The sequence below is a fragment of the Pan troglodytes genome, chromosome 10, assembly GCF_028858775.2.
Source record: "Pan troglodytes isolate AG18354 chromosome 10, NHGRI_mPanTro3-v2.0_pri, whole genome shotgun sequence".
In the NCBI taxonomy this organism is placed as follows: Eukaryota; Metazoa; Chordata; class Mammalia; order Primates; family Hominidae; genus Pan; species Pan troglodytes.
In genome coordinates this window covers 42,057,628-42,082,869 of record NC_072408.2, presented here as the reverse complement: position 1 = coordinate 42,082,869, position 25,242 = coordinate 42,057,628, and the positions used below count along the sequence as shown (strand labels likewise).

Sequence of the window (25,242 nt, the reverse complement as noted above, 5' to 3'; positions counted from 1 at the left end):
CTGTTTGTACATTTGTTCAACAAATATTTATTAGCTCCTAACTCAGAGTCTAGTGGAGGAGACAGGCAGCTGAACTGGAATCTTGATAATTTATGCCAAGTGGGGCAAGCACAGATGCTATGAGAGGATATAGGAAGGGCACCTAATCCAGAGAAAAAGCCAGGGGAGGCTTCCCAGGGAAGCAATTTCTAAACTGGGAATTGAAAAATAAGTAGGAATCCGCTGAGTGAAAGGGCCGAGGGGGGATTAGAGGCAGGGGAGCAGGGTGAGTGGAACTGCATGGCAGGAGCACGACCTGGGAAGATGATGGTACTAGAGGAATAAGCAGAGTGAAATTATGAAGAAATTGGGAAGGGCTAGGCTAAGGACTTTAGACTTTATCCTGAGGGCAGAAGGGAACCACGGAAGGGTTTTAAGTGGGGGAACAACTCAATCAGATTTATAGTTTAGAAAGAGTCCATGAGTTAAAAATTGACTGTGTATCTATCCCACTTACTTGCAAGGAAATCATAATATTGGGACTGGTAATATTACGGCAAATAAAGGAGTCTAGATGGATTTGTAGAGAGATGATTTGATCCAATAACCCAAGAGTCCCTTTGGATAATCTGTAGAGTTTTCAATTTTGACTTGATCTTTCTGTTTTTAAAAACCTGTCAACATCTCCTGAAATTCCTGAAGTTCTCTCAAAACCAAAGCCTGAGTAGGGAGGAAAGTGTGGGCCTTGTGTCTTGGTTTTCTCTGTTCCCCACTACTCATTTCCGGGGCATTGCTGTGAATAGTTCATCCAAGCCCTGCGCCCCATGAGGAAGGGACCATTTGAATAGCAGCAGGAGAGGAGGGGAAGGAGGAACCACACGCCGGGCTCGTTCATTAAGAAAATATATTTGGCATATTCAGACAATGGTTTGAGCAAGTTAAAAATAACTCCTCGTGAAAAATTAATAGGGAGTTATAAGTGAGTGTTTTAATACAAGCTCCCAGAGTAGGGCAGATTCTCCAGGCGGCTGGCAGCTGACATCACAGATGGTGCAGGGTGTTTATAGAGCATGGTGTGGCCAGTGAGTAGAGTCATCTGCAGAAGTGAGCTCACCTTCTCTCCCAGAACCCTGGGGAGAGAGGAGACAGTAGGAATTGTTTTTAGTTATGAGTTACTGAGCCAGGTGACTTATTTCTTCTCTCCCTACCCATCACACTCTCCTAACTGTGGACATAAACATTGTAGTGAATTTTGCCTTGTTGCTTTGGGTAAGGTTTATTGAATGTCAGAATTCATAAAAGTCTTTTCTGGCCCTTCTCCTTTCTTAGTAATAGACCCTTAGTTGGCTGCAGGATCCATTTCTGCAGTGTTTCCTTACCCAAGGACCAGCTCCTCTCTCTCTCTTGCAGGTAGTTATAAAGTCTCTGCCCCATTCTCCCTCTTCCTCTCTTTTCACAGTGCCCCTCTGATTCTAGGGAGGTAAAATGAAGAATTGGACTCTACATTCTTTGCCATCAGAACAGCTAAGTGGATAAAGCAGAATGAGGAGAAAGGAGGCTAGCTGCATTTTGGGGCTAAGGGTTTTAAGACTGGGGAGACCAATATTTGTATTTTAAACCCAGATGATATTTAAAAAATGGTTCTGTAATTGCAATGAGGCCCTCTAGGCCGTGAATTAATGTGTCATAACTCACGCCCAAGCACTGCGCAAACATTCCGCGTGTGAATTATTGCACAATAAATTCATGCCCTGTTGTGTCTTACAGCTTAATTAGTACATGAAGCTACATGAGTTAGACGAACCCAAATGGGATTATGTCATGTGGTGCGTAAAAAAGCAAAATGTTGGGAGGTATTTGGAGCTTTTTCTGGGGGGAAAGCAGGGTTGATTTTTCTATGATGTCCTTCAGTGTCAGTTTCTGTGATGTTTGGGCTGCAACAGGTGACATGTTCCCTGACATGTGACTTCTGAGCTTTGGTTGGCTGGTTAAATAATGGATTTAGTAAATATTTATTGTATATCATGTTCTAGGCATTATGAAAGGATAGCACATGTAATGAAGTATGGCCCCTGCCCTTAAGGAGCTTATATTCTAATACAAAAAGTAAGGTATAGCCGCAATACAAAGTAGAAAGTGATAAGTGCCATAAGTAACATATGAGTAAATAAAGGGTCTTGGGAATTCAGAGTGGAGGATGATCCTTTTGGGTTGGCACAGTGGTGAGGGTTGATTGGTGAAATCAGAGACATTTTTTGGAGGAATGGCATTTGAGTTGGCTCTCTTAAAGGACAGATAGGATTTCACCACCTGGGCAGGTTTGGCGGGGGGTGCTGGTCTGGGCAGTGGATTCTAGGCAGAGGGAGTAATGCTAGGGAAAGCACAGGAAAGTGAAGCAGTGTCCTGAGCACACCGAGCGGGCTGTGTTGCTTGAGGCTTGGCTGTGTGAGGGGGCAACATGGACAGGCGGATTGGAGCCAGAGCTTTCCTGTGCATACAAAGCACTTGGGCTTTAAGCCCACTAACCCCTGGGATTGGTTCTTCTACTGGGTGATATCTGTATTCTTGGACTTGAATTTTTCTCTACTATTGTCTTCTTTGGTCTACCTGCTCAGAGAGTACACAGCTGAGGGCCAGGTGTCCTGGGTTCTAGTCTTGTCTCTGCTGCTAAATAGCAACATGACCTTGAGCAAGCCACCCAAATCCTTCAGTGCTTTGCTTCTTTATCTTTAACATGAGAGGTAAGAATGGATGATTTCTAAGGTTCCATGTAGTTAAAACATTCTAGGATTTCCTCTAGCTCTTCTGCTCTCTTACCCCCTCAACTAGGTCTCTCTGCTGCAAGTAGTCTGAACCCGCATCCTGCCAGCTCTTCGCTTAAACCCACTTTTGGAGTTGGTGAGAGTCAGCAGACTGGCTTTGGAAACAATCAACAAGGAAAACCCAATTTCTCCCCTCCTATGTTCAGTACCATTGATTAATCAAGACCTAGGAGACATACGGGTATTTAAACCATCAGCTTTAAATCTGCAGCTGTGTTGGCTTGCTAATACCGCACCACCAAATTAGACAGACTTACTCTGCTGAACGCCCACCTGCCTCTTACTACAGGGCTAGAGGCTGCTTTTATCAGAATTTTGCCGTGTATGAACAGGTTGGAATGCATGTGTACTGTGGGCAGGCTGGCTCTGAAAACAAAAGCAACAACAACAACAACAACAAGAACAAAAACAAAAAATCAAGCTGGGCGCTGTGGCTTACATCTGTAATCCCAACACTTTGGGAGGCCGAGGCAGGTGGATCACTTGAGGTCAGGAGTTTGAGAAGAGCCTGGCTAACATGGTAAAACCCCGTCTTTACTAAAAATACAAAAATTAACTGGGCATAGTGGCGAGTGCCTGTAATCCCAGAGACTTGGGAGGCTGAGGCAGGGGAATTGCTTGAACCCCAGATGCAGAGGTTGCAGTGAGCTGAGATTGCACCACTGCACTCCAGCCTGGGAGACAGAGGCAGACCCCATCTCCAAAAAAAAAAAAAAAAAAAAAAATGGAAGGGTATTGGGCTGGCTGGGTACACTCAGTGCCATCTCTTCAACTCATTAATCAAAGAAAGTGAGAGAGTGGAGACAGGCTAGGGATATCACCCTGATCAGTGGTTCTCAACCTTCAGGATGTGTCAACACTACCTGGAGGGCTGGTTAAAACACAGATAGCTGAGCCCCACCACCAGTGTTTCAAATTCAGTAGGCCTAGGTGGTGGTGGCGGTGGGGGCATGTGCCCAGAATTTACATTTTTTTCTTCTTATTGTTATTTTTTGAGATGGAGTTTTGCTCTTTTTGCCCAGGCTGGAGTGCAATGGTGTAATCTCGGCTCACTGCAACCTCTGCCTCCTGGGTTCAGGCTATTTTCCTGCCTCAGCCTCCTGAGTTGCTGAGATTACACGTGCCCACCACCATGCCAAGCTAATTTTTGTAATTTTTTGTAGAGACGGGATTTCACCATGTTGGCCAGGCTGGTCTTGAACTCCTGGCCTCAGGTGATCCACCTGCCTCGGCCTCCCAAAGTGCTGGGATTACAGATGTGAGCCAACGTGCCTGGCCCAGAATTTGCATTTCTAACAAGTTCCCAAGTGATGCTAATGCTGTTGGTCCAGGGACCACACTTTGAAAACCAAAACTCCAGCTGAAGCCTCTCCACATATAAAGATGAAGCGAGGGAAACGAAGACTCCCTTCTAACACTCGCCTTCATTTAGTAGTACACCTAGATTAAAATAGCAGTTTTCTGTGTGTCTTTATTTTCTTTCTTTTTCCCCTAGATTGTAGCTCATAGGTAAGGAGCATCTCTTGTTCACTCCTGCACAACACCCACTAGATGCCAGGCATGTAATGTGCATTTAATAAATAGCTGTTTAATTGAATTAAGCCTTATACATTTCCTTGCTACAAAAGATTCTCCTTCTTTTCAGACTAGTACTATCTCCTTTAAAACTATCTTCTAGGAGACTTCTTTGTCAAACAGCCTTTCTCCCCATTCTTCTAGCATCTAGAACTGTACCCAGCTCCTGCTTCTAATTTTGCCTTTGTTTGGCTCTGCCTGAGTCCTGGTCACTATCCTGTCTATTCCATTGTACTGGAATCTTATTCAGGGCAAGCACTAGGTTCTCTCCTTCCTTTAGACCTCCTCCCCCAACAGTAAGAGCAGTGTTGTTCATTCAAAGAGCAACAAGGGATCACACAACCTGGGGCAGGAGAATGCTTGTAACAACCTCCCTTGGTCCCTCTCCATCTATTCCCAAGGAATTTGGGGAGGAGCAGGAAGTGGTGAAGTTGATAGAAGGTCCAACCCACTCTACCTGGCTCCATGGAATCCCTGAAGACTAGACTGGCTCCAGCGTGGGCACAACAGGCATCTTTCCTGAAGCAGTCAGAGATTTATGCTTTGGTATGGAAGAAGGGTCAGTGTTTTCCTTCTGTATTTATACACAGGGCCCGTCCTGGAAAGGAGGACTGGAAAGCTACTCTCTTACTTGTGGGATTTCTGAAATAGTCCCTACAGAGAGTAGGTGACACCAGGGCAATCTTCTAGAGGCAAGGGTTCCCCATATCCTTGCCAACTCATTTAGGTGTTTTTTTTTTTTTTGAGCTGGGTGCAAAAACTTTGTGAGAGTATCTAAGATTCTTTGTGGTAAGAATTCACACCCAAAATGGTGAAAAAGACTGGGGCTAAAATAAAATAGGAGAGAATAGTAAGGAGACAGGGATTGAAACCTCATTACTTTGGAAAGGGAAGGTATGAGTAGAAACTGAGAAAGAGATATTTATGAAGAGATGCTTCCTGAAAAAGGATGTCTATGGAGAAATTTTGGACATAAAAGAGGGATAGGCAGATTTGAAAAGAAATGTGACAGTAATCCTAGGCTGCCTGGATCTTTGGAGTCATGAATGAGACTCTTGTGAAGGTTGCACTTTTTTCACATTTGAATTGAAATTTATAAACCAGGTTTGTATTGTGTATTATGCCATGGAGGGAGGTTTCTGAATCAGGAAGGCCTGAGATACGGTTCTCATTACTATCTGGAGGATAAGTAGACAGATGGAATTGGATAGATGGACGCTTCCTGGGAGATACTTGTAGAAATTGCTATAGTCATTGAGATCCCTGCTTTTCGAAGTATGGTCCATGGGCCAAGTATCATGGGCATCACTTGGGATCTTGTTAGAAATACAGAATCTTAGGCCCTAACCCAGACCTAATGAATTGGAATCTGCATTTTTAACACGCTCCCTGAGTGATCTGCATGTTCTTGAAAGTTTGAGAAGCACAGGTCTAGATGATTGGTGAGAGGCATCTGGCATAGAGTGGGCACTATGGAAGGGAATAGATAGGGGCTGAGGAACTTTGGAATTGGGAGCACTAGGGTAGAGGCTCAGGCTGGAGAAACTGAATCTGCGGAGGGGGGAAGAGTGTGGGCCCTGGCTCACCTCCCTGTCTCCAGGCCTCCCACACCAGTCGCCATGCCAGGCTTTGGCACTCGGCCCACTCTGGGAAAATGCCTGCTGTGCCCACGCTGGAGTCTGCCTGGTGCTCAGGGGCTCCCCTTGGGCAAGCGTTGCGTGGGTTAGGACTGCTGCCAATTTTGCTTCCCCTACTTCGTATGGATGGACGGACTGAAAGGGACTGGGAGGTCAGATCAGTCATGCCCCTGCCTGAGTGTTGTACTGTCCCTTAATCAAATGAGTGACAATTTGATGATACTAATGATACCAATTGAGGAGACTAGGGGGGTGGAGGGATTGAAGTAGCAGTTCTTAACTACCTGTAATGGAAATTAGGATATTTTGTTTTCTTCCAAAGGCGTAAAGGAGAGACCAGATGAATGGGTAAGGGGTTATACCCTTGGAGGGGCCAAATTAATGCTTTTTAAAGGATCTTGTGATGATATTTAATGGGCTAATGACAAAATATACAAGACATAGAGTTCCAGAGACCTGAAGTCATCGTCAATGCAAAAAAGTTATCAAGTGGCATTTCAGAACTTTTCTTAAGCTTTTGAAGGGTTTGTGTACTTTACCTCCAATAAGAATAAATAACAAGGAAAGATCAGTATTGAAGCGGCATGGATTGAAATTGAACATAAAAAATTTTCTGGAGTTAAAGGGAGGATCGAAGGGGATGGCCAGGTTTTTCTGGCCATGCATGTGGGTGCCTCAGTTTGGTTTGGAATGCCTAGGAGGGCTCCTGCTCTGAAACAGGGAAATGCACAAAATAAACTCTCAAAATCTTTTCTATCCCAAGGATTCTCTATTCAGCTCCATAAATGAAAGGCTACGTGGATGTGTGGTGAATTTAAGATGATGGGCATGGGGATGATGAATGATAGAAGAAAACAATAATTTCATCAGAGCTTTAAAACCCTTGCTAAAAATTTCAAAATAGGGCTAAGATTTAGGAGAATAAGTTGCATTTTAGGCCTCAAATAACAGTTTTAAGTTTCCATGTTCTTTGTCTCTCCATGTATCTATCTTGTCTTAGGTTTCTAAAACTCAAGGAAAAAGAACATCTGTTTTACTTACACATATTCTTTTCTTTCTTTCTTTCTTTCTTTCTTTTTTGAGACAGGCTCTTGCTTTGTCACTCAGGCTGGAGTGCAGTGGTGCAATCATGGCTTACTGCAGCCTCCATCTCCTGGGTGCAAGTGATCCTCCTGCCTCAGCCTCCCAAGTAGCTGGGACTACAGGTGTGTGCCATCACGTGGCCAATTAAATTTTTTTTTTTTTTTTTTTTTTTGTAGAGGCAGGGTTTTGCCATGTTGCCCAGGCTGGTCTCAAACTCAAGGTGGGCTCAAGGTGGGCTGGTCTCAAACTTGAGGTGGGCTCAAGGAATCCATCCACTGGGCCTCCCAAAGTGTTGGGATTACAGGCGTGAGCCACCATGCCCAGCTTACTCATATATATGTGTATATATATACATATATATATATATATTCTTTTTTTTTTGAGATGGAGTCTCGCTCTGTCACCCAGGCTGGAGTGCAGTGCCGCAACCTCGGCTCACTGCAACCTCTGCCTCCCAAGTTCCAGTGATTCTCCTGCCTCAGCCTCCCGAGTAGCTGGGATTACAGGCTCCTACCACCATGTCCGGCTAATTTTTGTATTTTTTTTTTTTTTTTACTAGATATGGGGTTTCACCATGTTGGTTGGGCTGGTCTTGAACTCCTGACCTCAAGCAATCCACCTGCCTCAGCCTCCCAAAGTGCTGGGATTACAGGTGTGAGCCACCATGCTGGGCCCCATGTATATTCTTTATATATCTTAAATGTCTAACACAATGATGGTGATAATAGCTACCATTTGTTGAGTACTGTGCCCTATACATTGTTCTAAGTGCTTTGCATGATTATCTAATGTAATACAACAGTTCTATGAAGTAAGTATTGTTATCCCCATTTTACAGAAGTTGAAACTAAGGCTCAGAGAGGTTAAGTAATTTGTGCAAGGTAAGTAGTAAAGCTAGCATTTGCATCAAGTTTGAGCAAAACTTGTGCTGCTAACCCCTGAGCTATATTCTGCACAGAGTAGTGGCTCAGTAAGGGATAGATGATCATTGAAACTTAATGGTGTACTTAGAGGTAATCAAAAACAGTAGATAATCCAAACAGTGAATAATAAAGAAACAATTTCTATTTGCTTTTTGGAATATAGAAGAGACACACTTAGTGACACATGCAAGCTTATATTCAGACATTCTCTCATTCACCTTCACTGTGTCCCACCCTGCAGTCAGCAGCTTGGAAAGGGTGAGGAGCTAGGTATAAAATAACTCATTGAAAGTCATGTGTGTATACATGCTTTGTGGACACATGTTTGCATTGGGCTGGAAATAGGCATTAAAGAGTAAGGTACGCTTATCTCTGTAGGTCCATAAACATAAGTATATTTGTTAGACTTTTTGTGTATGTTGTGTATGTGTATGTACAAATCCTGAATGAGTTAAACCAGCTATAGGGAACTGGCTGCCTTCCACCCCTGATCTTGGCTGATGTGTTTGTACCATACCCTGATATTTATTTTTCATCACCTCTCAAGGGAACTTCAATGAGTTTTCTTTCTGGGAAGTTTATGGCTAAGATGCTGGGCTGCTTTGGGGCCCTTATAAATCTGCTATAATCAGAGGAGGTTTGCAGAGAAAGAGAAACAACAGCCACAAGGCAATCCTCTCCTGTCCTTTACTTTCTAGCCTAACACACAGTCGCCCTTGTATGAGTACCACCCACATCTACCATCACTCTCCTAGAACCCCTTGATAGAAGGTGCTCAGATAATTCGTTTTATTTATTTCTTTGCTTCTAAGTGGGCCTCTATACTTTGTCAGAAAGAGGAGAATTAAAAAATGTACAAATACATCTACAGTTGAGATTGTGAGAAACTGGTTATTTAAACAGTGGTTCTGTTTTATTAAAAAAAAAACAAAAAGAATGAGAACAAACTTTTGCAGAAGCAAGGGTGGTAAGAGGAGTTGAAAGCCCCTGCATGCTTTTGTAGAAAACTTTAAGAAAAGATTGTCTGTGATGCTCCTGGAAGCAAGAAGCTAGATGATCTGAAAATTGTTAGGAGGCAAACACAACATAGGAATTCCCTTCCTCCATCTTTCAATGCTGGTAGTTGGGAGATTTTTTTATGAGGGATTTTTATGACAAACTTTACTTTACATTTGACATTTAATAGCATCTCCTGTCCAGGGCATGAGGAAAAATAGATATTTATTGACATATGGTGTCAGAAGATCGAGGAAAATTGACTCTGGAGAAGGAAGGGGGAGGGGTTTCTCCCTTTCCCTAGGTATGCAAATTACCCAACTTAATTTGTGTAGCATATGCTTTTCTGTGCTTTGTGCTTTTCTCAGTAATGAGATTAAGAAATCATTTCATTGTTAATAAAGAACTCAGTGGGGGAAGAGGGAAGATGAGAGACATATAGAAGGAAGCACAATGGGCACCCTGTCCTGTTTGAACCTTATATGCATCCCTTAAATAACACTGGATACAATAGACGTGGGGACAAATGGAACCTGAACTGGGACCCAGGTCCTCGTTCTTGTCATCCTCTTTTAAAACATCAAGCTTCTGCAGTTTTTTCTTGAATTTCACTGTTCTTTGCATTTCTAATAATAAATAGCAGTTCCATATCAAATGGTCCCCAAAATCAAGAATTCCTTCCCATTAGCTGTCTTTTCCCTGGAATTCCTTCCTCCCAATTTCTGACTGCTGAAATCCTACACAATCATCATGGCTTAGCTTAGATGTTACCCCCTGTCCGAGCCTTCCTGGATAGCCCTACCTGGAAGCAATTTCTTTACTTTCAACTCCTATCCTCCTTTGACTGATTGTCAGCTATAGTTGTGCATCTTCTGTTTCTCCCTTACTCAACTATAAGCTTTTGGAGCAGAGGGACTGTGTCCTGAATATTTTATATTCTCTACACAATGTTTAACATAGAGCAAACAATTGTTAAATAAATTTAATGAAGTGGCCAGGCGCGGTGGCTCACACCTGTAATCCCAGCACTTTGGGAGGCCGAGGTGGGCAGATCATGAGGTCAGGAGATCGAGACCATCCTGGCTAACACGGTGAAACCCCGACTCTACTAAAAAAAAAATACAAAAAAATTAGTCGGGCATGGTGGTGGGCGCCTGTAGTCCCAGCTTCTCGGGAGGCTGAGGCAGGAGAATGGCGTGAACCCGGGAGGTGGAGCTTGCAGTGAGCAGAGATCACGCCACTGCACTCCAGCCTGGGCAAGAGAGCGAGATTCCATCTCAAAAAACAAAAAACAACAACAAAAAAATAAATTTAATGAGTGGTATACAGTTGTAAGTAAGAGGCCATGGGTAGAGATGTGGAAGTAAGGGCATTATGGATATTTTAAAGATATTAGTGTTGGCAGGGCATGACGGCTTACGCCTGTAATCCCAGCACTTTGGGAGGCCGAAGCAGGAGGATCATGAGGTCAGGAGATCGAGACCATCCTGGCCAACATGGTGAAAAATCCCATCTCTAATAAAAATACAAAAATTAGCTGGGCGTGGTGGCACGTGCCTGTAATCCCAGCTACTTGGGAGGCTGAGGCAGGAGAATCGCTTGAACCAGGGAGTCGGAGGTTGCAGTGAGCCGAGATTGCGCCACTCCTCTGCCTGGAGGCAGAGCAAGACTCTGTCTCAAAAATAAATAAGTAAATAAATAAAATAAGATATTATTGTTAATACATGATGATCTCACTCCAACTTGAACTCTAATATGTTGTCATAAAAAGGCTATTTACGTGAGTTTATAATAGCATAAAATGTATATGATGGTGTGTTTTTTTAAGTGTATATTATTTTTATTTTTAAGTGTATATTATTTAAGCAATGTAAAAAATTGTTCATAGAAAAATCTGGAAATAAACATCAAAATGCTAAGAAAGAAGATATACTATTGTTATTAAGATCTGGACATGATATATATCATATTATAGGGAAGTTTTTATCCCTCTGGTAGGTTTATTCCCTTATAACTTATTTATTCATCATCCATTCTTTTTTTCATTTAAATATAGAGCTTTTTCTAGTGGGGAACAGTCAATAAGCAAGAAAACAAGCAATTAAATGATTACAGATTATGATAAATACCTGAAGGACATAAACAGGTTCTTGCTATAGAGACTAACAGGGAATCTTCCTTCTTTAGATAAGAAGATTATGAAAGGCCTTTCTTGTCACTGTAATATATTTACCCTACTATAATTATGAGTTAATTCAATGTATAACCTGAATAACAGTAATAATAAAATCAATAATTGAATAAGAATGACAGCCTTCCCACCAGGGGGCGTTGTTCCAACTGAGCCTTAGGTATGGCTCCTACCTTGGGCCACCCTTGCACCCTCCCTTTTCTGCCTTGGGAAGAGGCACAGTCAGGGCCCTCCCCTTGCCTGAGGATGGACCCTGCCCCCTCTTCTCTAGCCTAGGAGCCAGCAAGCAAAACAGGTGTTAAGAGCTTTGATCTTGCAGGAGACTTGGAGACAGATCAAGGTAGAGGCCTCTGAAATAATGACTGGGGATGTGAGAAGCTGGGGGAAGAGATGGAGACAGAGGCAGACAAAAGGAGACACAAATTGCTGTCACAGAGACTTCCTTTTAGCCTCCCATCTCAGTCTCAGTAGGTTCTGGGCTCTGTACTTCTTGGGGGAGCAGGTCAGGGCCTTTAGGGTTTTGGGGAGGGGAAGGATGTCCCCTGGGTGACTTTAGAGACCCTCTTGGTCATTCCCGGATCCTGATATAAGGCTAAAGGCAACTAAGGCTTTGAGAAGTATGCGGTCTGCCAATTCCCCAGCAGCCTCAGGTAGTCCTTTCATTGCCAGGGTCTTGCTTTGACCACGTTCCTGCCCCTCTCCTCCTGGTACAAGTTGGTGGCATGAGTTCATGTCTCTTGTAGAGTATTGATCACATGCCCCACCCCTGCTTCCTGTTGGGATAACACACTTCGGTTGTTAGCTCAGGAATAATCATTCCCCTTCTCACAAAGGACTTGACCTCCTTGGTCATGCTGAGGAACACCTCAGACTGCTGAGAAGGTCTTACTTCAGTTAATGCAAGTTTCTCTAATTAAAGTTGTAGCCTTCACCTCTCTTCAGCCTTCTCCCACCCCGCTGAGACCAGCCTCTCTGCAAGCAACATCCTGAACAAGGATAGAGATTATACTTTTGCTTCAAGATAAACCGTACCTCTTTGCTCCACTCATGCACTTAGAGGACTCATATTGCTGGCTTTGAAGAGGTACTTAGAAGAGAAAGAACTGCAATTCCTACTAGCTGCTAAGGTTGTGCATAAGACAGACTTCTGATCATCAGAGATGGACACGGACTTTAGAATAGTGGTACCTCCATAGCCTTTGAAGTCAAACAGCTAAATTCTTGTCTTAGCTGGATCACTTACATCACCTAAAGTATGAGGCATGCAAGAGCAGTTGCACAGCTTCTTCCATCTGCACTTGGGCCAGAACCTGAGATTATACACTGAAGTTGGCTTTAGGTCTGGTCAGGAACTTTATCCTGTGGGTGCAAGGTAAATGAGGTGGAAGAGAAAGTAACATTGCTTGAAAGAGGAAAGGAAGAGTGAAACAAGAACATATATGGAGGCAGTGGAATAGTTAAGCTGACTCCTGAACCCAGGGATCCCAGATTTAGATAGGGCACAGAGTTAATAATCTCTTAGATTATTATTATCTTACTATCTTAGTTCTTGGCTGGAAGTCCTTTGGAGTCTATCCCTCAGTGGGTGGCCCTGTTATTTGTTCCCTTCTTAAGCAGATGGAACAGGGCTCAGTGCAGGCCAGTGTGGATTCTGGTGCCAGGGTGACATTAGTGCAGGCAAATATGACAGATTTTCCCGAGGAACTATGTTCAAAAACAGTAGGAGAGGAGGAAAGGATGGGAGTTAGAGGAAGAAAGAGGGTTCGATTATCCTCTCTGGGTTCCTTGAATGAGGGGATGAGATAGAGGATGAGACTTTAGTCAAAATCATGGTCTCTATCAACTGCTTTGCTCTCATGCTTTATCCTTTTTCAACTACTTTCCAAAAAACCATATTGCTAATAATTTCCCTGATCCTTTACTCCACATCATGTGAGTTTATCTTGTCAAGTTACCGCTGAGCAGACACTCCTATGGCCCATGTCAGTCAGGGGAACATCTTGAAGTCCCAAGTCTCTTCCACACCAAGCTCTGCAACACCAAGGCAGCATCTGTATTGGGAATTTCTCTCTTAGACCTAAACTCATTTCCCTTTCCCGTGAACAGCTGTCTGCCTATCTCCCCATTAGTCTCTCCTCTTCTTTTTTCCCCCTTCTCACCAGGCCTATTTCTTTCTATAACCACTGAGCAGAGTCAGGGAGACTGTTCTGTACGTTTCATTCACTCTACTCCATTCTTCCCCTGCAACCCCGCTCATCCCTGTCTCCAATCCTCTTAACTTCTTCCATCCACCACCTGGCCAGTCCTTCTTGCTTGCTTGCTTTCTCATTTCCATTCCCTTTCTTCCCTCCCAATTTTCTTCATCTATGATTCTAAGCTTGAGGAGGTGGGAAGATAAGTTATAGGGGCAGTGTGCATGAGGGAGTGGGCTTCGGGCACAGCAGAAGTCACTGTAGTTAGGCATCAGGAAGGACTAGCAGGAAGAACCTGCTAGACATTGACATGGGTGGCCTAAGGGGCAGTTGCCTCCTGACTCATCTTTCCTAATAGATGGGGCAGGGGTGAAGGTGATAGGGACTTAAATAAAATGTGGTTAGAATAAAGGGACAGAGAAAGGGAACTCCTTAGTCCTATAGAGCAGCATTTTCTTACCCATTCTTTCTTCTCAATTTCTTAATTCAGAATTTGCTTCGTGGGCTTATAATGTAAGTGGTGATCCTTAAGGAGGTGGTAGGGGGCATGATTATATCCTGGACTCTTGCTCTATCCCAGCCTTAGCGTAGGTTACCTTCTCTGGCCACATTATTGCTTAGACATAACCTCAGCCTTTGCCTTCATTTAGTTGATAATAGCTCAATTTTGGAAGTTGGGTGGCTACAGAAACATGGTGACTACAGGTTCTTTGGTGAATGGGATTCCTGTTTTTATTTGTTTGTTTATCCTATTATGAGTAGGACAGAGATAATAATGATGTTGATAATAACAGCAGCAACAACTATTTATTGAGCACTTATAATACATTAATACTGGGTACATACTCCATCTTATTTAATTCTACAAGGAGTCTGTGAAATAGGCAGCATTATTCCTGTTTTACAGTTAAGGGTCTGATGTTCCTTGCTCATGAAATTATGCCCATTTGACTCTAAAATCTTGCTCCTCACTACCACTGTGCTATATTGTACAACTGTCTTTTGGAGATCTTTAGGTAAAAAGAATTCTTATCCTTAGTGCCCCTGTTTGGTTTGAAGCAGCATCTGGAACATCTAAGAGGTATTGACTATCAGCTGTGGAAAACTGGTAGATTTTGAAGGAGATGGTGGAACCGTTTTTCTCAGTAATGGTAGGAGGATGGCTGAGAGACCCTTTTGAACACAGACGGAAATGCTTTTTAGCTGTACCTAGAACAATGTGTGGCATATGATAGGAACTGTGGGTTTAGTGAAGAGAATGCCCTTAGTCAATTTGGAAGTAGGGAACCTTATAAGAATCCAGAGTAATCTGTGATCATTACCTAATCTCCTCTACACCGCCTCAGAGGGATGGTGATTCCGGGGTTGTCTGGGGTTGTTGGCAGAAGAATGATCATCTGTTTTCTGGATTATTTGTGGCAGAGTTTGAATCCTAGACTAGTTTAACTCAATGACAGTCTCCTTGCCCAAACCAATTCTCCCTGCTCTGTGCTAGCCCTACTATAGAACTTCTAATATTTATTTGAGTTAAATGGAATTAATAAGGCAAGTTTTAAATAAAATATTATGTAGCACTTTCTGGAGTCTCTGCATCAATTGAGGGGACAGTCATGGATAAACCTAATTAATAATCAAATTTTTAAGTAACCAAAATGCCATTTTAGTTTAGAATTGATCCTGAAACAGAACATATATTGTGTTCTTAGAATTCACAAAATTTCAGATGGAGTAGTGGGGCTTCCCTGAGGAGGTTCAAATTGTCTCAGGGAGACAGACACTGTCTGGTCTCCGCTTGCTCCCTGTGTCCACCCTCTGAACAGGCTACCACAAGTAACCTGCCTATGCAGACAGGACCTTCCTTTTTGTTAATCAAATTAAATATTGTCATCATTTATTTTTAATGGTGCCATCTGAAAGACAGAAGGGTGCCCATGATGACCAGCTCAGGTCTAGGAATGTGAGATCCTCAGGCACTGGATTTTGCAGCCCTGCATCTCAAGGGCTGAGGAAAAAGCTTTGCAGCTGGTGAAGGTGACAAAATCAAGCTGCTTTATAGACCTGAGAGAACTTAAGTGAGGGAGAATGTGGAAGAGGGGTAGGTTGGAATAAGCAGGCGGCTTGGGATGCTCCTTGGTACTGGCTCCTTGGCAACGGTTACTTAGCAACCCTCATTCACCTCTCGGCTGCCTTCTCCTGCCACCCCCCGCCCCATCTCCCTCCCTTAGCTGCTGCAAGGAGCTAGAGAGCTTGCAGTGAATGACAATTTGGAGAAACAGCCGCAGCCTGAAGATCTAAGAGGCTCTAAAGAAGATGGATAAGAAAATCGATGCATAATAAAAACTGCAGGCAAAGCCACCTTGACGGAGGGCGGGTGGCTCTCTCCTCCCACCCTCGTTAGTCTCTCCAGGCTCAAGGCCTCTACCTTATCCCCATGTCCTCTCTTTCTTTGCATCTACCTTTTTGTGGTTTAGGGAGGGCTATTTGCCTTTGACATGGAAAGGGAAGCAAGGAACATAGGGCAGAAGAAAACAACGTATATGCAGGATGTATGTAGGGGTGGTGGGGTAAGGCAGGGAAGCTTGCTAAGGCAGGGATTATAAGAGAGATGCTTTGAATGGAAAGGGGTTTAAACTGCACCATAAAGTAATGCCCTTATTCAAAAGGAAAGCCTCAATAATGGAGGTGGGAAGGCACATGTGTGAAGTTACCCTCTTGCTTACCCTCTGTAAGATATTAAAGAAAAAGGTATAAGCAACCTTTCTGGAAGGGCTGGGCTGGAGTATGGCCTGGATAAATGAGTTACTGTATATATAAGTACCTATGACAGGCACCTAGGAGGGATACTATAAATATCACTTTCTTTTCTTTCTCAGAAGCTAAGGCTAGAGGAAAAGATATTTTGGAGGTACCATGTTGGCCTGAGAAGCTGTGGACCAATTCTGTGACTATCACTGGTTCTGGCTCTTCAGAGATTTCCATTCGCAGGGTCAGGAAGTCCTTTATGATATTAAATTTCATCCCATTTTGTTGAAGTTAGACATTTGATCTATTAATCAACCCTTTATTCCTTAGTGTTTCATGAGCACCAGCTAGCTACCAGACACTGTGAAATAGGTGCTAGGAGCCCCATGTCTATTTGTGATACAGAGTTTCAGTATTATGCATGGCGAATGGAATAGAGATTCAGTAGGGAGTGGGAGCCTCACATGAGATTGTACATATGAGTGTGCTTTGAGAATTGTAAAGGATGATATCATTGTAAGTGGTATTGATGAGGGGATTGATTTTAGGGTTTGAAGTTCTGCCCTCTAGTAGGGAGTAGAAGGGATTTGGGGCTGGGGGTGGGGTAGAACTCATTCCAACCAGTCCAGTCCTGTTGGGAACATGCTCTCTTCCAGGGAACGCTAGGGCCTAGGATCACAGTGCTGAGTGGTGAAGGACTGGGACTGAAGAAAAATCCTGCTGCTGCCTGGCTCAGGCATATCTGCCATGCTCCCCTTCTGCTTGTTTACTTTCTACTTTCTTTCAAAGAGGGTGAGGCTCTTAGTAAGTCATCTATTTCCTGTCATTCAAGGCATTCAAAAAGTTCCTTCTTTTCAAGGATGCTTTCCTGGACTAGAGGAGAGCTGGTGACTTCCTTGGTCTCACTGTGCCTGGACCTGGAACGCCCCCCCATTTCCTACCCCTCTCCCACCCCAATTTTAAAATTCCGTCCATCTCTCTCAATTTGCACACGTCTTGGTCCTTATTCTCAATTACATTGACTTCTGTGGGGTATTATAATTTCATATTTCAGCCTATTATCTTTTGATTTTTTATTTTTTTTGGATTCATTTGGCCTTTATTTATTATATCATTGTGACTATTTTATGAGGCCTTAAAGTGCAAAAGACTATCTATGTAATTTCTCTGTATAACACCCAGCCCAGAAGTATGTGCATATGAACAATGAAGAAAAACTTAATGATGGTACCCTTGTGTCCTGGTGCCTCCTATATCAAATATACATCCCACATTCCCACCTTTGTGATCTTCTACCCATCACTGCCCACCTCCTCCCTCCCCAGGTTGCCCACTCTGTTTTTTATAACTCTGTAACTTGGACTCTTTTTGTGCTTGATTCTGAACATAAAACACTCAAAATATTATTGAGGGGGAGGAGGAGCTCTTAGTTTAAGAAGGAGTCAGGCTATACAAGTCAGAGCCAGATAAATGCAGACAAATAAAATTGTACATTGGATACCAGATACTAAGAGTACATAGTATAAAAGTGGTGTTGGAATTAGAAATTTGACTTACTCAGGGAAGGCTTCCTGGAGGAGAATACTGAGCAGGCTTTGAAAGAAAGAAAGACATAGACCTTTTGAAAGAAAGGAATGGATAGATAAAAAGACAAAATAATGTGTCAGAGGTCTATGTCTTTGGAGGCAGAGAGAAGAGAAGCAGATTTGCTTTGCTGAAAGCAAACAGTGAGCATCGTGGAATCATAGCATAAAGTTAAGCTCTGAAACTTAAGCTGAGGAATAGCGATTTGAAATTAGGGACAATTGTGAGCCACTGCTGGCCTCCCACAAGGGGATAAGTCAGGATGATGGTGAAAGTTAAGGTTGTTGAGTAGAGAATGGATAGATGGAAATCAGAAGCTCTTAGGAGGCTGCTTCTATTGTCTTAATTCTGACCAAAGATTTGGTCAATGATCCGACTAGAGTGTGGGGAGAATAGGGAGGTGAAGGCCTGATGGGTGGGGAGGGGGTGAAGAAACAAGGAACACATTGTTTCCCTAGAGCTTGCATCACAGACTTCTCTTTGAACAAAACCCTCTGTTTTCAGCCTGTGCTGACTCATCCCTCGCCTTTCCCCCTTCTCTACCAGAGGAGCTCTTGCAGCCCTAGTAGACACCTGTTGCCACTGCTGGTGGTCACAATGATGGGACAGGACGTCCCCACTGGCCAGAACTCCTGGATTTCAACCTTTTGTGTTTCTGTTTTGTCTGTTTTTTTAGATCTTCACCTGGGTCCAAAGAAAAATGGAAAGAAACTTTAACACTCACTCTCCTTCTGGGTTGGATGACCCTTGAGTTATTTCAGATTTCATGTGGACGTGCTAGATTTTCCTGGGCTTTCCTTGGCCATTGTGTTGCTCAGGTCACTGTCCCCAAGCTTTTTCACAATATCTGTGAGGGGCTGGGAGAGGTGGTGGTTAAGGTTGAGGAGGAGAATGGGCTCTTTGCTGGGGTGTTGAGATCCTTAGACCTAATACCCTAGAAGGTTTATTCAGAAAAGGTAAATAAGATGATGTCAGGCCTAGGAATGGCAGGATGGAGAAAATCATTTCTCCAGACTTGGAGTTTAGGACTACTGGGAGAAACTAGAGTAGGAAGCTTCCTAGAGAAGGGGAGTTGAGATATAACAAATGTGATAAAATAGGCTAGATGCTGAGGGTTTCAAGAATAAAGATAGAGAGAAAGTCAGCAGTGACTGAGTAGGTTAGTGTTTCTCTCTCAGGTGTATTCCTGTGGGTCTACACAAGCTGAAGTAGGAAGGCCCCTGTGTTAGTCCATTTGTGTTGCTATAAAAGAACTTGAGAAAGAAAAGGAGTTTATTTGGCTCGTGTCCTGCAGGCGGTATAAGTAGCTTGATGCCAACATCTGCTCCTGATAAGGGCCTCAGCCTGCTTCCACTCATGGTAGAAAGTGAAGTGGAGCCAGTTTGTACAGAGATCACATGGCAAGAAAGGAAGCAAGAGGGAGGGGAGGGAAGTGCCAGGCTCTTTTTAACAACCAGCTCTTGTCGGAGCTAATAAGAATGAGAACTCACTTACCACCCCTACTCAGAAGGACATTAATCCATTCATGAGGGATCCACCCCTATGACCCAAATACCTCCCATTAGGTGCCACCTCCAACATTGGGGATCAAATTTCAACATGAGGTTTGGGGTAATAAACATTCAAACTGTAGCAGCCCCCAAAGCAGGTTATCCTACCCAACCTGCCTTACTAGAACCAAACTGAAATGAAGGAAGTGGGTATTTATAGAGCATTTACTAGGTTCTAGGCACTAGTCTACTCTTTCCACATGTTTTCTCATTAAGTTAAATCCTCATTAAAAAACCCATACATGGCCAGCCATGGTGGTTCACGCCTGTAATCACAGCACTTTGGGAGGCTGAGGCAGGTGGATTACCTGAGGTCAGGAGTTCAAGACCAGCCTGGCTAACATGGTGAAACCCGTCTCTACTAAAAATACAAAAGTAGCCGGGCATGGTCGTGGGCACCTATAGTCGCAGCTACTTGGGAGGCTGAGGCAGGAGAATCACTTGAACCCGGGAGGCAGAGGTTGCAGTGAGCTGAGATCATGCCACTGCACTCCAGCCTGGGTGACAGAGCGAGACTCCGTCTCAAAACAAAAAACAAAAAACAAAAACCAAAAAACAAAAGCAAACCCATATACTAGGCACAGAATTTAAGGTCTCAGCTAATAACTGGTGGAGCAGGAAGGCAAATTCACTTTTTCTGACTTAAGAATCATTGCTTTTTCCGTGACACTATAATGCATTTCTATTTCAGAAATTCCCTTCTTCAGTCGGGCACTATGGTGTCTTCAATCACATTACATGCATAATCACGTGTGTAAGGCACAACATTAAATGCCATGAGTAAAAAAGAAAGGCAGTCCCTACACTCCAGATGCTTGAAATCATTTGGGGACACACACACACACACACACACACACACACGCACACAGTATATTTAAGTATGGCATTAGAAAACTATGTCAGTCAGTAAGACAATGCCCTGTGAGTGGTAACCACAATTAAGTGCTATTGGAATTCTGGGAAGGGAGGGAGAATTGTGATGGACTGGCTAGAGAAAACTTCATAGAAGTGGTAGGATTTTAAGAAAAATTTTGAGAATAGACAGAACATTCTACATTAATGAAATGACTTATAGTTATGGAAGCAAGAAAGCAAAAGGTATTCTACACACACTAAACAGAGCTTTCTCTAAACTTTTTGAAGTCCAGGATGATATATATTCACATTTGATTTCTTAGCATACCAAATATATAGTAGCTAGATGTTCAATGTATATTTGTTCAATGAATGAAACAATGAATGACCCATTTATCTGGTACAGAGGGTTCATGTGAGGGCATTTTGAAAGAGATGAATAGAACTGTAGGCTCTAGAAGAGGGGATGAAAAGATGTGTAAAAACTGCTTAAATGAGATCTTTCTTGAGTCAGTGGGCAGATAACTTAGAAAAGAGATGAGAGGCAGGGAGAACTTTTAGGATGCTTATGTAGAAGCTTAGATGATAAATGCTAAAAGACTAAACTAGGACCATGGCATGCAAATAGAAATGCATGGATGGAAGTACCAACATTGTGAAAATGTGATGAGCAAAACTTGGTTACTAATGGACTTTGGTGGCGTAGCGGTGGGGAGGGTGGGTAAGATGGGAGAAAAGGGAAAATAAAGAGGAGTCAAAGATGAGGGTAGAGGTTCTCAGCTTTGATTATTAGTAGAATAGTGGTACCGCTAACAGAAAAAGAGGATGCTAGAAGAAGAGCCTGGTTTTGAAGGGAGTGTAAATTACATTTTAAATTAAGTCGGTTTAAGGTGCTGGTGAAGCCCCCATTCATCATACACTAGAAGTGGGAGACTATAGGGAATGTGACCAGCTCTGGAAGAACAGATTCAGAACTCACCCACATAGAAGTAAAAATTGAAGCCATGAAATGGTTGAGATAATTGAGGGAAAACAGTGTTGAGAGGGAAAACTGGAAAGTTGAAGGTAACTTTGGGAAGGAGATAGTATACAATAGGGCCATTTTAACATCTTCTGATGTTGTTACCAGCTCTTTAGTGTCTTGTTCTTGAGAGACAAGGTTAAATAACCCTCTAGAAACATAACAGATCTTATTCTTAGTCCTCTGTAAGTCTTCCTTTCTCTATGGAAGTCCAGATCTTGACCAGAACAGTAATAGGCTGGACTTACATGAACACATTTTAGGTCATCTGGCTGAAACAGATGGAGGCTATCTTAGGCACATGTTTGTCTTCTCAATTTTCAGCTCCCTACAGAAGCAGCAAAGGCTTGGGCAGTTCTGCACAGGCTAGCTTAAAGTGCTCATGCTTCAATGCAAATCTGTTTTACACACCTATGAAAGACTAAGAACCTCAGTCTGGGAAGTGGGTGGGTGGGGTGGACAGTGATTTACTCTTGAGCCCCAGACGCTTCACCTGACTTTTTCACAACTCCCCACCCTTTTTACTTTTCATCCAGAGATCTCAAAGCTCTAAACAAGCCTTGATCCTCCCTGACCCCCTGAGTCATCCTCTGTTTCCATTTTCCCAGATAGGGGAGGTGGGGCAGTGGAATACCATGTTTTGGGATGGGTGCTTGGTGGGTGGGTAGGGGAGATTGCAGGGGCAACCATAGGGATCCAGGGGCCCCTTTTCAATCATGGGGTGGGGCGAGGGGCAGGCATCAAGGTGGTTCTAGGTAGTTGGGTTTCAGCTTGTCCTTTTGAGGTTGTTTTATGACTGAAGAGACTCGGATAAAGAGTCCGAGCTGGAGAAATTGAAGAACAAACAAAGCCGTAAAAGACGCCGATAAAATTTCTCCCAGCACAGAATAGTCTTTGGAGCCTCCCTCAAGAATCTTAGAGTAATCTGGGAAGGCTAGTTAAGTCTCACAGCCCACACTGGGCACTGGGGCAGGACGAGGGAAAGGGGAAGAGAGCACTGAGAGAGATTTCCCTTCTCCCTCTCTTCTCTCAAGGGCGCACAGGTGTTCAAACATTCAATATGGAGACTGAATTAAGACTTGGTGGGGGGATGGGTGAGAATGGGGAATGAATGATGGGAAATATCAATATTTTTAAAGACTCCTTTTAATAAGGAAGTGCTTGAGAATATGCAGAACGATAGGAGGACCCTGAATTGTAGAACATTAAGAATGGAGAGTACCTGGGTGGGAATGAGAGGCTCTGGGACTGTGAACATGGTACGTCTGCATGCAGGTGGCATGAAGAATGGGTCTAGATGGGGATGAAGGCAGCTGGATTCAGAGCATGGCAGTCTGAAGCTGAGGGGGGTCTGAACTGAAGGCTTTTGAAGCTAAAGGACCCACATTTGGGGACGAATAGGACAGGAGTTCTGTCTGGGGGGAACTATGTGAGCATAGGGAGAAGGCACCAGAGGGATGGTGAGATGAGAGTGGGGCTGTGTGTGAGAGAAGAGGATATGATGATCTGGGAGGGAACCTCAGCCCTAGGGGAGTGGTTAGAAAGCCAGGGGTCAGCCTATTTTCTCCAAACTAGCTATTTTTCTGTTCTTTGTTCCAAATGAATTGGTGGATTGGCCACAAAGAGAAATCTTATGAGCTTATATGACGTAGAGGTGGGAGGGAAAGAGTTGATGGGGAGTGTGCATGAGGGGAAGCCATAGAAACTGCCAGTTTCCATGGTGATAGCTGAAATCTTTATTTCTATTTTCCTGATTTCTGCAGCATGTCAGAAGATGCCGTAAGTGAGAAATGCTACCTTTTCATCTCCTCTAATCCCAGCAGTTTGGGAGGCTGAGGCAGGTGGATCACCTGAGGTCAGGTGTTTGAGACCAGCCTGGCCAACATGATGAAACCCCGTCTCTACTAAAAAAACAAAAATTAGCTGGGCATGGTGGCAGGCGCCTGTAATCCCAGCTACTTGGGAGGCTGAGGTAGGAGAATTGCTTGAACCCGGGAGGTGGAGGTTACAGCGAGATTGTGCCATTGCACTACAGCCTGGGAACAAGAGTGAAACTCCATCTCAAAAAAAAGAATCAAGATCTGAGGTGGGATGAGAAGGTTAGTGAGGGTATGGGTCTTTAGCAGGGCAGTGTCTCTAGCTTCCAAGATTAATTGAGCGACCTCCTCTGGTATCTCTAGGTACATGCAAGAAGTTTGTGGATACAGAGCAGCAGCAGGAACCAGACACTTCTTATCAGTGGGGTGGGTTGGAACTTCAGGAAGCGCCTTCACAGCAGTGCCATCCTAATTGGAGTATAGACGGATGGGCCTCTCTGAAACCAGAGACTAAGTTTGGGTCTCTATGGTCCAGTAACCTTCCTTGAAATTCCCCCTGGAACACTAGGAACCTATTTCCTACATGCTAAATCTCTCCAGCTCTTCAAGGAGCCTCAACACAGTGTGCCTGCTATTGGGCACTGGGGACTGAATCAGGAAGAAGAGGTTGATGATGGTGGGTGGGTAGGAAAGGCCAGTGAAAAAGATGTTGCCAAATGTGCAGGTGTCAAACCTGTAAGACTTGGATATTGTAAAAATCCTAGCTGTCCAATTCTATCCACTTTCCCCGTGAGGGCCAGAAAGTTTGAGTGACTCACCAAAAAAATACATAGCACATCCAGGATTCAAACTTGCTTCCTGTCCAAGAGTACCCTGACTTTTGCCCCAGTCATACCCATTTTGTAATTGGCTCTCAGTTGAGGTGGGTACCCAGATGCCCAGCATAGTGAGATCATGTCTTAGGCACAGTAGCTCCTGTGTGCTCCCCGAATTCCTTCCACCTGCCCGACTTGTCTAGTGACTTCAGAGTAAAGCAGCTGCCAAAGCTGGCTCCTCCATCCTTGGAGAATAGGCTCCAAGATGTTTGCTGAGTAAATACCTGTCTCCTGCTTGTTTGTCCTGTGCATAGTTCTTCTTGGCCATCATGTCCTTAGCTCCTGACATAGCCTCTGGTTTACAGGATCCTGGAGAAGACACTGCCACCAATAGGAGGCACCAACTGCTGGGGCCATAAGGGAATGTTTCTCGCCCAGACATTCCGCTACACCCTTCTTTTTTTCTCTGTGACCTCCTTCCATTCTGTTTTCACTGGTGTCCTGGCAATCCCTAATTCTCTTGCTCCTGTGTCCCCCCAAGGCCTGCCTTTTTTTTCTCTCGTGTTTACTGTAGCTTCTGTGCCATTCCCGGGTCCCCTTAGCTCTCTTCTTCTTCCCCTAGTTTCTTCTCAGCCTCTGCTCACGCCCCCTTCAGCCTTTCCTACCTTCCTTTTTTCCTTTCTCCCTTCCCCCTTCCTTCATCACATACTTATTGAGTACTTGTTTAACGCCAGGCCCTCTGGTTAGCTCTGAGGCTGTAACAGTGAACCGCCACAGACTCTGAGCTGTCTGCGGAAGCTTAGGGTCTAGCAGGGAAGACACACAAGTACTACAGCAATTTTGATATGATATGACAAGTGAAGCCCCTTGGCCTTGTTTTTCCAAAGCCCTCTTTCAGCTATGACGAGTTGGATTGACTCACATTCCCTGAGTAGTGAATTCCAATGTTTCACAATTCCTACAGAGGGCAAGTTTTTCTTGATGCCTAGACTTAGTTACTCCTGAAGTTAAGATCATTCCCTGGGCTCTAATTTACTCCCCTATACTTTTTATTTTTAAAATGAGTATCATAACAATGCCCACTTTCCTCATATCCTGCGATGTTTGTGAAGACGGGTTGAAATGATAGGTGTCAAAGTCCTCTGAAAACTTTGTGAATCTTAGATAGGATTCTCTCTAAACTTCTTGTTGGGAATGGAGAACTTTTTTCTCCTACAAGTAGAACAGCTCAAAAGATAATTTTAAATAACTCTGAATTGCCTCAAACTTATTCTCTTTTCTATTTACTTATTATTTATAGGAAACAATTCTTTGATCTTTATAGCTGAGATCCATGTCCCTTTTAAACAATTTTCTTGAAGAAAAAAATGCCTCTTATTGCAGTAATCGAGATTGAGGGAGAACTTCAGAAAGGAGGCCTTAAGCACTTAGGTATGAAAACATAAGTCAGAGGACAAATC

General features: G+C 43.6%; 1 long non-coding RNA gene across 1 annotated transcript; it reads right to left on the bottom strand.

Annotated features, from left to right (window-relative positions):
• Window positions 1-866: 866 nt before the first annotated feature.
• On the bottom strand, window positions 867-24,214 carry LOC134807429 (uncharacterized). Its single transcript, XR_010147896.1, has 2 exons — window positions 24,067-24,214; window positions 867-1,109 (listed from the first exon to the last, which is right to left on the bottom strand). It is a non-coding gene; the product is annotated as an uncharacterized LOC134807429 (long non-coding RNA).
• Window positions 24,215-25,242: the final 1,028 nt, after the last annotated feature.